The sequence below is a fragment of the Tursiops truncatus genome, chromosome 8, assembly GCF_011762595.2.
Source record: "Tursiops truncatus isolate mTurTru1 chromosome 8, mTurTru1.mat.Y, whole genome shotgun sequence".
Classification (NCBI taxonomy): Eukaryota; Metazoa; Chordata; class Mammalia; order Artiodactyla; family Delphinidae; genus Tursiops; species Tursiops truncatus.
Genome location: NC_047041.1, coordinates 61075095 through 61090339, shown reverse-complemented (window position 1 = coordinate 61090339; position 15245 = coordinate 61075095). Strand labels below are relative to the sequence as shown.

At 52.8% G+C, this 15245-nt stretch overlaps 1 protein-coding gene across 2 annotated transcripts in view; it reads right to left on the bottom strand.

Annotated features, from left to right (window-relative positions):
• LOC101334013 (olfactomedin-like protein 1) overlaps window positions 1-15245 on the bottom strand; it is a 386099-nt gene that overhangs the window by 124651 nt on the left and 246203 nt on the right. Inside the window, exon 1 of one of the 2 annotated variants that reach the window (XR_012333203.1) lies at window positions 5723-5939. The exons of the other annotated variant lie outside the window; for it this stretch is intronic. The gene's annotated coding sequence lies outside the window, so the exon portion shown is untranslated. Of the gene's footprint in view, window positions 1-5722; window positions 5940-15245 lie in introns of those variants that run through there. 2 annotated transcript variants of the gene reach the window in all.

Here is a 15245-nt window from a genome sequence, read left to right as displayed (position 1 = left end):
CTCACCTGCACGAGGGGCTCACCTACTCAGTGCCCCTCGAGTCTTGGAGTTTGTCAGAATCACCTGGAGAGCCAATGGAGCACGAGGCCCAGGCTCATCGAAGGAGAAGAGCGCCAGGTGATTCTGAGGCTGACCGAAGTCGAGCCACTGACGGAATGCAAACGCAGCTCCCAGCTGGGCACTCTTCTGCTTGGTCAGGAGTCTCGCGGGCTCACCACCAGCCGGGGCAGAATTATGCTTCTTACCGCGCCCACTCAATCTTCTCAGCTGCAACTCTAACTCTCATCATATGCCTTGGCAAACCTCTGCCCCATCCCAGCCAAATGTCTTATCATCCGGGGACAGATTCTAGGTGTTAACTGCCTGAACCAGTGGCTTTCCTGCTTTTATGTCCATGCCAGAGGCTTTCCCTACTAACTTCCCACTTTCTCTTCGAGCCAATTCTCCCAGAAAACCATGTGTGTGATTAGGCCACTCAAGATGGCTGCTCTCTTGTTCTCTGTACATCCCCTGCCCAACCAGTGCCTGCTTTACCCATAACTTATGCACATGACTGACCTTCCTACATACTTGCCTCAGGCCCCCGCTAATGACAGCTTGCCAGAGGGGTGGTGAGGGGCGTGCCCCTCTACTGGTTTCCCTGGTAACTAATAAGCCCATCTGAGGTCAGTTTCCCCCGTAACTGGCAATCTCCCCTTCCCCAAGGATCGTAGACTGCCACCATGTCCTGCCCGCCGTCTGCTGCACGTGGTGGGGTGTCGCTCCAGGACCTTGCTTCAGACATGTGAGCTCCCCAGTCCATTAAACCACCGATGTCTCTGCTGTTGACTCTGGGCTATTTCTTTGGTCTTGAAGCTGGGCAAGCACAGGCCTTGTAGGCCTGCAGGATTCAGCCCAACACCATGCTTGACCCTGCCCACCTAAATGTGATCTCCGCATCTCTTTGACCTTGCAGGAAAAGGGTGAGAGCAGCTGTGCACAGCCATCTTCTCTGCGAGCCTTCCACGGGTCTGGGCCCCCGAGAGCATCCCCCCTTCTGTAAGCCCCAAAGAAACTTTTAATTACTGATAAAATAAAACAGTGGGGGGCTTCCCTGGTGGCTCAGTGGTTGAGAGTCCGCCTGCCAATGCAGGGGACGCGGGTTCGTGCCCCGGTCCAGGAAGATTCCACATGCCGCGGAGCGGCTGGGCCCGTAAGCCATGGCCGCTGAGCCTGCGCGTCCGGAGCCTGTGCTCCGCAACGGCAGAGGCCGCAACAGTGAGAGGCCCGTGTACCGCAAAAAAAAAAAATAAAACAAACAAACAGTGGGAAACTAAAGCCTGGGAGATAGTGGGGGCTTGGAGAAGGAGTAGCAGCAGGTGGCCCATCCCCCTTCCTACAACCTGACACCCTCCTCCCTCTCCATGCCCTCACTTTCAGTGGACCCCAATTGATGGCCTTCCCAAAACTGCTCCCCATCTCACCTCAGTGATGCCACCACAGTCGCCAAGCCAGAAACCTGGGGGTCATCCCTGGCCTTCCCTTCTAAAGGCCACTGGTCTTAACTGGAAGCTGAGAGGCTCCTAGGGGTGGCAGGCAAGTCTGCAAGTCTGCATGGACCCCGAGGCCCGACTGAGGTCCTGTCCAGCCCTGAGGTCTTTGATCCCACGGGGACGGGCCTGACAGTGCAGAAAAGCAGCACACCTGGCCTCAGGGCCACGGCAGGGCCTATAGACACCAACACTGTATCAGGACTGAAGGACAAGGCCACGGGCATTAACGTCCCATCAGGACAGGGGAGCCAGACACAGAAACACCCTGTCACTGCGAAGGGGAGTCAGAGCTGAGCAGAGGGGCCAGGTTGCTGAGAAAGCAGCTGTCAGAGCCGGTGACCGCCTTTCGTGAATATCTGAGTCTAATAAAAGTGAAGAGGTGGAGACGCTTTCTTTTGTCAGTGAATAGAAGCTTAAATAGCCTAAGAAAAACTGCACAGGAGAAAATAAAAGGATGCTACTTAAGGTGAACAAGCACACTTAACTTGTCCCCGTCGAATCGTGGTATCAGCAACTCCTAATAACAAGCATTCGTTTAAAGCTCTTGGCTTCAGAAATGTTTTTCACACCTAAGGCTTCTCATTCCCACCTAAACATCCCAGATCAAGCTGCTCTGATTAGTGGGCCAGTTAAGCTGAGCCCAGTGGGTGCCAAGATAAGTCAGAATCCCTGAAGGGCCCTAAGCCTAGGTGCAGGCTGGCGGTGCTGGCTGGCGACAGGGGACAGATGCAATATTTCTTGCTTAGTGTCTTCTTCCCGCTGGACCAGATTAGTGAGCTGCGAGCACTGGGCATTCCCAGCCACTCCCTGTTGGGCGAGTTCCAAAAGATCCCTAAGAACGCTTGTGCTGGGGCCTGGCTCTCTCGAGCCCACAGGAAGGAGAGCTTCGGCTTTCTGGCCCTTCCATCTGAAGCCCAGCCCTGCTCCTGTCACACGTCACCGCTCCTGCGGCAGCCTTCTTTGGCACGCCTGAACCCAGATGCTTCCATTTAAGCACTTACCTAAAAAGCACTCGCCCTTCTCACCAAACCACCGCCCTTTAAACAGGGCCCCGTGATCCCAAACAGCTCTTCCACCAACATGTAATAGGGGACTCAGTCCCAAAGCTGAACAGCGTTCTCTAAGGAATTCAGTGAGCACCAGGTACTGAACCTCACCTCTAGGCACCGTGAGCTGGACCCCTCCTGGCTTAGCTGTTCCCCCAGACACAGGAGTGGCATCCTCCTCTTCCTTGAAAGGGCAGTCTTCTTCAGAGAAACACCACGCCAAAGACATGAGCATGAGACACCTCGAGCCCAGCCCACAAGGAGGGACACGGGCTCTGGCCGGGAAACCGGTATGAGAGAGTGCAAGGTTGTCACACCCACACCCAAACCGCTCAGCTGACCCTCTAGGCTGAAGGAGCCAGGAGAGGCGATGTCGAGTTTCTCTCAATGCCTTTGCTCAAGATTTTTAAACATCTGCTTCACCTTCCTGACTGTGCTCACCTCCCATTTTCTGCTCTTGACATTCTGTCCCCAAGCTGGTCTTTTTCCCCAATTCAAGGATTTATTACTGTGGTAAAGAGGCCACAGCAATCTCAGTGACCAAGGCCGTGGGCCTTAAAATAGACCCGCCTGCCAAGGAACAGTTTGGGCAGATGAGTGAGCTGCGTGCACTGGGCATTCCCAGCCACTCCCTGTTGGGCTGCCCTAAGTATTCTTAGGGATATTTTGTCTCAAAAGACAAAGGATACAGGTGCTCCGACAAAGAGAGGGATGGGGGGTGGGGGGAGTGGCTCCAGGCAGGGACCTGTGCCTTTGGGAAGAGTGAGATGGGGAGCCAGACAGCGTCCGGGGGCACAGCTCATCACCAGTCCTCCCACCAGTTTGCCCCTCAAAACTGTGCCGAAGACAAGTACATCCGTGTCTTCACTGCGGTGGGACTCCCTGTAGGTGCCCAGAGAACCTGGGCTGGGAGGTTCTTTTCCTTCCTTCTGAGAGTCTCAGAACGAGTTGCTCTGAGGAGCAAACATAAACGAGAGAGTCCCCTTTGAGGCTGGGATGTGAAGGACCAGGCCGGACGACAAACACCTCGCCCGCTGGAAGATCTAGCTGAGAGCTGGTGGCCTGCCCCAGCCCCACAGCTGGCTGGCCGCAGTCCCTCGAATGACAGCAGCTCCCTCCAGGGCCACGCAGTCTCCACCTGTCTGTAAGAGCCGCCTGCCTGCAAGTTCACAGAGGGTGAACAGACGCGGCAGCTCCAGTAAAAAGCCTTTGCCTTCATTATCTCACTTAATCTTCCTGGTGACACAGTGCCCTGTGAGGGATATAGTACAATTATCAGCCCCATGTACAAAAGAGGCAGCTGAGACACAAGATATTAAGACTGTGCCGAGGTCCCACGGACTCTGAAGTGTTCCCAGAGTCCCGCCTGTCTGTCATCTAAGTCTCCGCCTGCTCTCCCTGCCACACTGCCCTGTCCTGCAGATTTGCTCGATGCAGTAAAGAGCTGGGAGACGACGAAGCTGGTTTCCAAGTCCAAACCAAAAGAGCTCAAACACGTGGGGCCATGAGACTCTCTGCTAATGGCTGCCCTGCGTATCTTCATGGGGACTCTGCCTGCTGCACCGCTTCAACTGTTAACAAGACAGTATCTTATCTGAAAAAAGATACACAGAACGGAGAACAATCCTCATAAATATGCGTAACCCACAAAAATCAATATATTATTTTTTTTAGATTGGTTTATCTATTTAACAAATACTATTTGCCCCTCTATCATGTGTGAAACCCTGTGGTAGATGCTATGAGGGGAAAAGGAAATGAATTTAAGACTATGTTATTTACCTACCAAGGACCAAAAATCTTTCATCTCTCATCCATGTCGATTAGACTGTGAAGGTTGCATTAGAATTGGGCCTCTATCTGGGATCTGTGAGCCAAAGCCAACAAACTTTGGCTTTTGCCAACGTAGACTTCAGAAATTCATAAATTAATGGTCTTTTTTTTTTTTTTTGCGGTACACGGGCCTCTCACTGTTGTGACCTCTCCCGTTGCGGAGCACAGGCTCCGGACGCGCAGGCTCAGCGGCCATGCCTCACGGGCCTAGCCGCTCCGCAGCATGTGGGATCTTCCCAGACCGGGGCACGAACCTGCGTCCCTTGCGTTGGCAGGCGGACTCTCAGCCACTGCACCACCAGGGAAGCCCCTAATGGTCTAATTTTAAAGCAGCCATGGTATTCTTTTGTGAGAAGAAAAACATCATTTCCCTGAAATTCCCATCCTCTCTAAAATTAAGTTCGGATGGCAATTAACTGCGAGGGTCAGTTCTCCGATGTGACTAGATCAACAGGCAAGTAACTTGGAAAACATCACATGGAAGTTAGTTTCAAAGACAGGCTGAGTTTCAAAAATCAACCATTTCCTGAGCATCTTATGGACAACGAGGTTCACCTTGTCATCCATTTGTTCAAGTTGCTGAACATCCCAGGGGAAGCTCTCGGGTGCCTGGCACCATAGAGGCCCTGGGGATTCCCAGGGAGAAAGACACACACACACAGGGCAACAACAAACCAGGAGGTGTGCTCCCAGGAGAGGGAAGCTCGGCAGGCTCGGGGCACAGCAGCAGCAGGAGGAACGAGACACCAGCACAGTGTGGGCAATCTCAGAAGGCTTCACAGAGGAAGTGAGATTTCTCCAGGTGGGCAGCAGGCACTAATGCAAAGGCATTGCAAGAGGAGTAAAGAGCATACCCCAAGGTATGGGGAAGGGTGGGGTATGCATGTAGCTCTGTGTGGCCAGAGAACAACAGGGGAAGAGTGGCAGCAAATGAGGCCGGGACCAGCTTGTGAAGGTCCTCTCACAGCATTTCACCCTCTAGAGCTTGGCCTTTACCCGTTAGGCAAGGGAAACCACTGAAGGGAGCTGCCCATTCTTCTCTAGCAATAGTGCAGAAGCAGGCAAGGACCTGAGGGAAGGATCCTTCTCAGAGGAACCTGCAGGGCTCTCTGGGTGCCCCTCCCCAAGTACAACCAGGCTATGGCAGCCTGTCCACCCCCCCCCCCACCTCAGGAGCTCTCCAACACCCTCCCCCACTCCTCTGACGCAGTATCCCCTTTCACCACCCCAACATTCTGGACAGTGAAGATGGAGGTCTTTCTACTGCGTCAGCAGTCAGCATGCAGGACCATCCCCTGAAACTCCGCCTACCTCTCTCCTGCCACTTCCCCAGCTGGCTCTGCCTCCCCGCCTCCCCGACTGAGGGAGGGGCAGGGCAAGTCAGGACCGGAGAGGCAGAGTGAGCCGGGGAGCAGTGCTTCTTCCTTCTGCGCTCGCGGACAGACGCTGAGCAATGCGTACAGCTCCATCAGACCCTCGTGCACCCGGATCTGTAGGCTCGTACTTCCTTCCTCTCAGACTCCTCGGCAAACGGCCGTGCATCTTTCTTTGATGAGAAACGGAATCCCTCAGTTCCCCTTCTCTCCACCTCAAACCTCCCCTCCGCCCTTTGATCCCCTAACCTATCATCACTGAGGCCGGAACCTCTCCATTACTCCCTCTCTAGGCTGAATCCACATCTCCCCCTCTTCTGCTCCTTCCTCCCAGCCCCCACGGACATCAAAGCCTCTGCTACCTTAGAGCACGTCCTCTGGCCCGCATCCCCCAGCTACCATTTCATGCTCTTCCTCTGCTTCACTGCCAAAGGGCTCACCTCCCGTTCTCTCCGACGCCCACCGCTATGAGATTTCCACTTATGTGCCTGATGTGCTCTCTCGTCCATCGAGCTACTTTGGTTATTTTCTTGAGAGGCGGTACGTGCAGGGTGAGGTTAAAGCACAAGCTGGAGAACCGGACCGCCTGGGTTCAGAATCCCTGCTGCAGACTCTCACTCGCCATGCACGTGTCCTAAGGCAGGACGCTCACCCTCAGCGCCTCCGCTCCCTCATCTATAAGATGAGAATAATAAAAGTACTTCCTCAAGAGGGGCTGTGAAGGTAACATGAGACCGGCAATCAGTCAGTGTCAGCTGGGATCACTTTCCTTGGCAAACCCGGGACTCTCCTCTTCTGGCATTTGGGACAAAGTGCTCTCTGGGTCCTTCCTTCACTAAATGTCCTATATCTCAGCTCCACTCACTGCCCCGGGGCCGATTCTGGTTTCCTTCTACAGTCTCTCCCTGGATAATCCATACTTCATTTCCATGGTTATGACTCATAACGCTAGATCGCTCCTGTAAACTCCAGACCCAAACACCCAAATACGCATCAGCTTTATGGCTACGTCTTAGCAGCCCCTGAGATTCTGCATGTTCAGAAACTCTCAGCATGGCCCTGCCCTCGCTTGGAAGCTCCTAGCCTCCTGGAACTGTACACCCTGCACTGCCCTGGGACTCTTCCCTGCCCCCTCCCTCTCCTTCAAACAGCGGCCACATCCCTGGGCATCACTCTGTGCAGGGACGTGCTTCTCCATCTCAACCTTCCCACTCCAGCTGGCCCAGCATGGGTTCAGGTGTCCAGAACTAGGTATTGGAGGGCCTCCTCTCACCTGAACGGTACCCGGCCTCTCCCACAGCAGTCCAAACTCAGGAGTCTGGCATCCAAGGCTAACCACAAATTATCCTGGACATGTGACAGTAATAATAACGGCTGTCATGTATAAAGCACTCACTCTGCTTTGAGTTAAGCATTTATACGCATCTCATATCTCAAGAGTCATAACCATTACTGTCCACATTTTACAGACGAGGAAACTGAAGCTTCGAGAGGTTAAGCTGGTCAAACCACACATCCAGGGAGCAGCAGAGGTGGCATCTGAACCCAGGCAGTCTGACCCCAAGGTCATGTTCTTAACCACTCTGTACTACCTCACCAAGCCTGGTCCCTTCCAACCACATCCTTCTGAGTTCCTGACACTCCAGCCACAGGAGAGCATTCTCATTTTGCCGTGCCCTTTCCATGCTGTCCCCTCAAGCTGAAGGTCCAGTCTCTGGCCATCAGAACTAATTTTTCAAGGCCCAGGTGATTCTCCTTCCTCTATGACAGCATTCCCACCCCTACCTGTGCAAGAGAACTTCTGCTGAGACCCACAACACACGCTCAAGCCTTCATTTAGTTTCTGTTTCGTGTTGCCACGGGGATAGCCACAGGGAGGACACTGGCGGTCTCTCCTTCCCGGACCTTCTCACGGTGTGGCTGTGGGGGGAAGCTGAGTATCTGATTGGTGGGAATGAGAGAGGGAACTGAGCCGAGGGGCCCAGCCCCATCCTTCCCTCTGTTTCCAGGGCCGCCTCGCCAGAGGGAAGAGGCCTGTCCCGTGAGGAAGACTGCAGGCAGCTGGGTCCCAGACAGAGGAGGGTCTGTGGACTCAGCAAAGGGATCCACTGGGAATCCCATTAGCCACATTCTCTAAGCACCTTTATTAGCCCTGGAGCTGATATCTTGGTCTCCACTTGTCTGACTCGTGGTCTTATTTTTCAGTTGATGCCAAACTCAGAGGGCATTTAAGTGGTACACTTACCACACACACCCCCGCCCTGCCTACCTGGGTCACCCTCAGTGAAGGATGACTGGTCAGAGTTGGTCTGTGTGGCCCACTGGCAACTAACTGATACTACATCTCTGGGGGGATGAGTAGCGATCACTAACAAGGGTGCCCCAGAGCAGCCTGGGGTGACCCCGCCACTATCCACATGGTGCTGTCTGGGAGCCTGGCTCCCCAGCCACCTGCAGATGACCCTGTAATTCACTTTCCCAGGTAGGGTCCCGCCAGGAAGGCAGGCATTTGTTGTAGCCTCTGGATGACACCTGCCAAAGCAAATGAGCCCATTGGTGTCTGGTGTATAGCCCAGCCTTGTCGGTCTGGTCAGCGTGAATCAGACCCCAGGCCACAAACAGCCTCCGATGAATGGATGATGAGGGTGTCTGACCCAGCAGGCTGGCCTCCCACGCCATCCTCACCTCTATCCTCTCCCCTATCCACACCCACCTGCCCCCCGTGGCAGACAGAACCCTGCCCCACTGACAGGAGCCTCCGGCGGTGTGTTTCCTCAGCCCCAGAACACACCCTTCAAAGACAGCTACCCTCACTGCCTCGGTCACAGCAGAGAACAGGCACGCATGTGCACACAAATTTAGCCCCAGGGAGGAACAAATGACCATCAAGTCGTTCCACCACCTCGACCTGATGGTAGACAGATTCAGAGAAATGCTTCCAATGCAAACTCAGCTTGAATACTTCCCAAGCTTCATCTCAAAAAACGCCTCCTAAAAAAACAGAACCAGCGAGGGGTTACTGTTGAAGCTGGGTGATGGATAAGGAGATTCACTAAACTATTCCTTCTACTTTTTTGTATGTTTGAATTTTTTTTAATAACGAAAGTTTTGTTTTGTTTTTTTTAATCCACCACTCAGGGATCTGGGCTTTTCCAGAGGGCAATACCAGATTCTACCTTCCCTTGCTCAGGACCGCCAGAACTGAGGTTTGAACCTAAGTTCCTGACGACTCAGACGGTGCTCTTTCTGCGGTGCCATTCAGACTCCCTGAAGGTCCTAACGTCTGACCAAACTCTCATCCCACCACCGTCCAGACCCTCACCATCTCTCACCTGGATTTCCAAAGCTGCCTCTCCTAGACTTCCTACTTCTAGCTGACTCTTCTTCAACGCTTCTTTCCCAGAGAAGGCAGGGTATGTTTCAGAAAGCTCAGGACATTACCCCTCTGCTCTCAAAGCCTCTGTGGTTCCTCACTGTTTCGGGAACAAAGCTGCATTCTGTAGCTCAGCCATCCAAGTCCTCCATAAAGATTCACTTCCCCGTGGTGCTCACCGTGCTCTCGGTCAAGCCACTTGCTACTCTCTAAATACAGAAAACTTTTCCTGTTTTCTCTAATTTCTCTTTTTAGGATGGTTTTCTCCACCTATATTTTCAAATCTCACCCATTCTAAGAACTTATCCAAATGCACCAACCCAAGGAAGCCTTTCCTGACACCGCTACCCCCAGGGCCCAAAGGTGGTGGATGCCTCCACTCTGCTCCTGCCACACTTGCACTCACGTTCATCATCTCCTTTCCAGCTCTGTTTATATGACTCCTCAATACGTCTGTCTCCCCTTCCAAATTAAGATGCTTGAGAGCAAGGAGGATGTGCTATTCACTTGTCCATCCTCAGGGAACAGCAACCAGTATCCACTTTCTTACTTTCTCCATACCCGAGGCCCCCTCTCTTTGTGGTCTTATGCTCAGAGGTGAAGGCAGCTCTGCCACAAGGGGCACCTGACCGTGCTTGGGCCTGGCATGAGCTAACTGATGAATGCAATTATATTCCCAAAGCATCGATGGGAGAAGATGTAACTTCCCCTAATGGATGACAAAACCAGGCATTTCTCCTCATTCTATTATTTTCGAATGCTAAGCAACAAGAAAAATAAAAAACGGATCTGAATTGGCAAGTTTTCTCTATCATCTAGAGTGTTCAGCGGCCTCGTGCATAACTTTAGCCTGCAGCCAGCTACCTCCTACGAGCCTCCCAAGCTGCCTGGGGAGGAGCGCAGGCCCCTGGTAAGTACTAATTGAATTAATCAACATTTATTCTGTATTTTGAACCTTCATTTCAACAAGTGTTAAACAGTTTAATTTTGAATCAATGCAATAGCTTTCCTTCTGCACTAAAAAAAAAAAAAAGTTTAAATTATTAGGAGACCAAAGAATTTCCTTAAAGATGGGCTGTGTGCATCAACAGTCTGGCTCCTGCCTCTGCCAGAGGAGAAGGGGGCTCCCTCTGCAGGCCTGGCTGGAGGGTATTAGTGGAAGATTAGCAGCTCTGTCTTCACTGGAGGGCTGAGGGCCACATGGAAGCCAGGTGAAGACACCAGGCAGAACCCACTGCTGCCAGAGAGCCCAGACTACAGGGAATAGGGCTTTCTGGGCTGAGCCTTTGGACAAAGCCAATCAAACTTCCTCCGCTGGCTGGGCTGAGTCTACCTGCCTCTCCTGGTTCCCTTGGCAGGACCAGCAGTGAATGCCTCTCCGTGCCTCATCATGACACCGAGTCTTGTTCACTGAGGCTTTTGGAAACATCCTGTTATGAGCTGAACTGTATCCCCCTCTCCCAAATTCAGATGTTGAAGTCCTAACCCCCAGTACCTCAGAATGTGAATGTATTTAGAAATAAGATCTTTAAAGACGTAATTAAGTTAAAAATGACACCATTAGGGTGAGCCCTAATCCGACACGACTGGTATCCTTATAAAGACACAGACAGGTACAGAGGGAAGACCTCGTGAAGACACAGGGAGGAGATGACCGTCCACAGCCAAAGAGAGGGGCCTCTGAAGAAACCAACCTTGCCGACTCCTTGATCTTGGACTTCTAGCCTCCAGAATCGTGAGACGATAAATTGCTCTTGCTTAATCCCCCTAGTCTGTGGTATTTTTGTTATGGCAGCCGTAGCAAACTGACACATGCCCCCATCTGATCTCGGATACACGCTGGACAAACCTACGGGAAGAAGGCAGCCTCCTCTCCAGAGACGTGGGTCTCTGTTCTCATCCACTGGTGTTCCTCTTCCCTCTCAGTCTAAGGGAGATGGCTTTGCATCTCCAGACCTTATACAACATCCAGGTAAGGACAGTTCCTGACAGTCCTTTATCTATCGTCTTTGTAAGTCAGCTCCGAGTCAGGTCATGCCTGGGGACCATGACCATTTAGTGAGACCAGATGTTGGTATGTTGTAAGGAGGAAACCTGAAGACCCCGCAGCCTGACCAGCTGTCACGCTGCATTCAAGGAGCCATGAGCCCTGGGCCCAGCCCTCTTCTCTTCAAGGCAATTCAACAATCCAGCATATGACGGGGGGAGGGAGGGGCAAAGCCGGTCCCCTAACCTCAGCTCACCAGTCACAAGACACTTGCCACTCAGATCACTTCCCTCCGCTAAGAGTACTTAGGCCAGAGAGTGGCCCAGGGACTTTCCTAAGAAAAGTGATCCAGGAATCCCCCATCTGCACACATACTCACAGACCACAGACAAGCCGGCTGGGGACTGCACTGCAAGAGGTCTCCCCTCCCTAGGGATCCATGAGGTCTGGCTCCCGGAAGTCTGTCATTCTGACCCCAGGGGAGTGGGAGCAACTGCGACAGCTCCTAGAGGCCTCTCTCCCATCGTTCTCACCTCGTCTTTTCCACAAAGCAGGGCCATTATTTTCCCATGGGAGACACCTGAACAGTTCCTTAGTCTCAAAGTGAAAGGTGTAGAAGCCTGTGTGATGCAAAAGGACCACAGAAGGGGAGGCAGTACCTACACCAGAGGCCCAGAGCCCAGCCCAACCTGGACCCCTGAGTCTTTGCAGCTCCTTCCTCACTCCCCTGAAGAAGGAGACGAGCAAGATACAACAGAGAGAGTCCAGGCTTGGGAGTCAAGACCGACTTGGGTTTAAATCCTGACTCTACTGCTTAGAGCTGCGTTACTTTCTGACCTTGGGTAACATAGATTAACCTCTCAGGTTACTGTGTAATGAAGATATTACCACCTGCCTCACACAGGGCTGGTCAGAGGGTTAGGGGGGCAGAGTCAACCACCCAGCTCAGTGCCTGGCCCTTCTCAGAGACCGTGTCCCCACTGCACTATTCCAGAAGATGGACCTCTTATCAGGGCCTAAATGTTGGGATCAGGAAAAAAATATGCAACACTGGCTCCCTTTGAGAAATTGCCAGATCTCTTGAGGCCAGCCTGCAATTAGGGGAACCCTAGGGTACCGCGCAGCGCACTTGCTCTGTGCTTTCTGCGTCTCTCTAGCAGGGCCTTGCAGAATGGTAAGGGAATTGATGACATGCGCGCTCTTACAGCCCCTGGGTGCCTCGCTCAGTCATTCTGCCAGTTCCACCAGGCACCCAGCTTAGGGGCGGTGAGCAGGCAGAGATTATGATGTTCTCGGGCCATCTGAAGGCAGGTACCGGGCAGAGAAGTCACAGCTGTGGAGATGGATTTGGGGGCCCCAAACATGGCGGCTAAAGCTGAAGCTGGGCTCCAGGGCTTGGGAGGATGAAGGGCCAAATTCTGACCACATCTGTGGAGCAGGAAGGCCCAGACCCCAGGCACTGGCGTCGGGAGAACCCTTAGTAACTCAGAGGTGGCCTTGAGAGAGGACGGCCGAGTGGTACTAGTGTCCCAGAGAGGCCCCCAATTGCGCCCAGTGGGCGTCTCACTCTCAGACACCTAGAACCAAACAGGCGAGCACCCCCAAGTCACTCAGGAATGGGCTCCACACGGGCGTGTGACAGTGATGCCACAGACGCGTCTCTCACACACCCTGCAGGCTCCCTCTCACAACTGCCATCCCTCACTCGACTGTCACCAGCTTTATTTAAAATTCTCTTTCAGGAGTGCCCCGGTGGCCTAGTGGTTAGGATTCCGGGCTCTCACTGATGTGGTGCGGGTTCAATCCCTGGTCGGGGAACTGGGATCCTGCAAGCTGCATGGTGGGGTGAAAAAGATAAAAAATAAAATTTTCTGTCAAATGTAAGTAATCACGACATGTGAAGACTGGATTTGTGACCCTGGAGTAGCCCTTTACGTTTTCAAAGGCGGGACATGGGGGTACAGCTCTGTCCCCCAAGCGCCCTGTAACACAAGATCCCAAGACACTGCAGCCCAGATACGCCCTCCTCAGCACCCCGGCCTCCCTAGGTGGTCTTCTCGGGGCTTCCTCCCTAGGCTGAGGGAGACCTTCCCATCAGGAAGCCTGAAAGATCCTAGGTCCACCCTGAGGACGAAAGCCAGGTGTGGCTGGCAGAGCTGGGTCTGGGTTCCGAGCTCCAGGAGGCAGGCCGAGCTGGACAGAGGGAGTGGCCCTGTGCAGACCTGGTCAGCAATGAGGACCGGCTGGCTCCACAGGACACAGGATAAGAAAGTACCTCAGCTTTGGCAGGCAGCCACCAGCAGCGCCCACCTGCTCAGACCCTGAACATGACACCGTGGAAACAATGCTCTCCCTTCACGCAGGCTCTCAGCACCCACTCCACGCCCCTGCACGGACAGGCTCCCAGCAAACACTTCCGGACAGGTCAGCCCCTCCTCTCCACCCTGACAGCTCCACCTGGGTTATGGCCCAGGTTTCTCTCTCATCCTCACCCCCACCCTCCCAATCCCCCATCTTGCTTAACATCCCTCGACGGCTGACACCCTGGGGGCCCCAACAGGTGGGATGTAAGGAACTTGTTACTAATGATAAAGTAGCTAAAGTCAGGAATCTTTAGGGACTTCCCTGGTGGCGCAGTGGATAAGAATCTGCCTGCCAATGCAGGGGACACGGGTTCAAGCCCTGGTCCAGGAAGATCCCACATGCTGCGGAGCAACTAAGCCCGTGCACCACAGCTACTGAGTCCGCACACCTAAAGAGCGTGCTCTGCAAAGAAGAGTAGCCCCCGCTCGCTGCAACTAGAGAAAGCCCGCATGCAGCAACGAAGACCCAACGCAACCAAAAATAAATAAATAAATAAAATTTTAAAAAGGAATTATTTTGTATAAATTAGAGAAGATTCTGTTATCTTGCCCCATTCTAATATACTTTGAGTGGGAGAGAAAATAGAGGAATTCGGCCAGGAAGTCAGCAATTGCCTATAGCGCTCAGGAAACGTCAGTTTCTGTGACACCATGAACAACTGTGCAACTTCCTACTATTTTTTAGAGATTTACTTATAAATACGTGTGTGTGCACGCGTGTATATATCACATTGGGGCCGGGTGTGCATCATGGCAACCTGGCCACGTCCACCAAGTGCTTCTCACAGGCTAATGTCGTCTGACCATCTTCCTGCCTCAACGTGAAGAGCTGATCTTCGTGGCAAACTTAAGACCGAATCATCTGGACTGTCAAGGTGGCGGCAAGATAGAGTGGAAGGAACATGGGTTTGGGGATCAGATAGATGGGGCATCGATTTTATTTCAACCACTCGCCAGCTAGGGAACCTTGGGAAAGTCACTTATCCTGAGTCAGTTTCCTCCTCCGCTAAAGCCCTGAAAGGCTCCTGCGAGATGTAAGTGAGCACTGACGAGTCTGTGCTCAGTGCCTGACGCATGGTGCGCGCTTCATAAATGATGATTTCCAGTCCCTGGTTCCCTGTCTAGCCTCCCTTCCTCCTCCAGCTCTTGCCAAACCAAACCACTGGCTGTTTGCCACCCGTGCCCCTTAACTTACCGCCCTATGCCTTTCTTTGTACATTGCTGTTCCCTCTGCTAGAAATGCCCTCCTTCACCCCCATAGAACGGGGTGTCTCTGGTCCATCTTTCCTTCAAGACATATCTCAAATGCCCCCTCCTCGGCAAGCCAGGTGCCCCAACCTCTCCTTTCTCTGAACGTTCACTGTGTTTTCTCTGCAGTTATTACTGCCTATTTTGAATGAGGGGTACATTCCTTAAATTCCATCCAGGCAGGGGACATGTCTTACTCATCTTGTGTTCCCACCATAACGGTTCATGGCACGGAGGATGCTAAAAAAAAAAAAATTAAAAAAATAATGGCGACTGAAATAATAAATGAGGTCACAAGTCTATTGACTCCAGAATACTTAGGAATTATGCCCCACCTCTGCTGCTAAAAGAATTTCCTAGATCCAGTGGGCCAATTCTCATTTAGGGGCTTCCCTGGCCTCCCTCCTACCAGCCTTGGCGGGCTCTCCTCCCTGCCACCCCAGCCAGGACTGTGTGCCCGTCAGGCATCCACGTTGCTTAACCGCAGCAC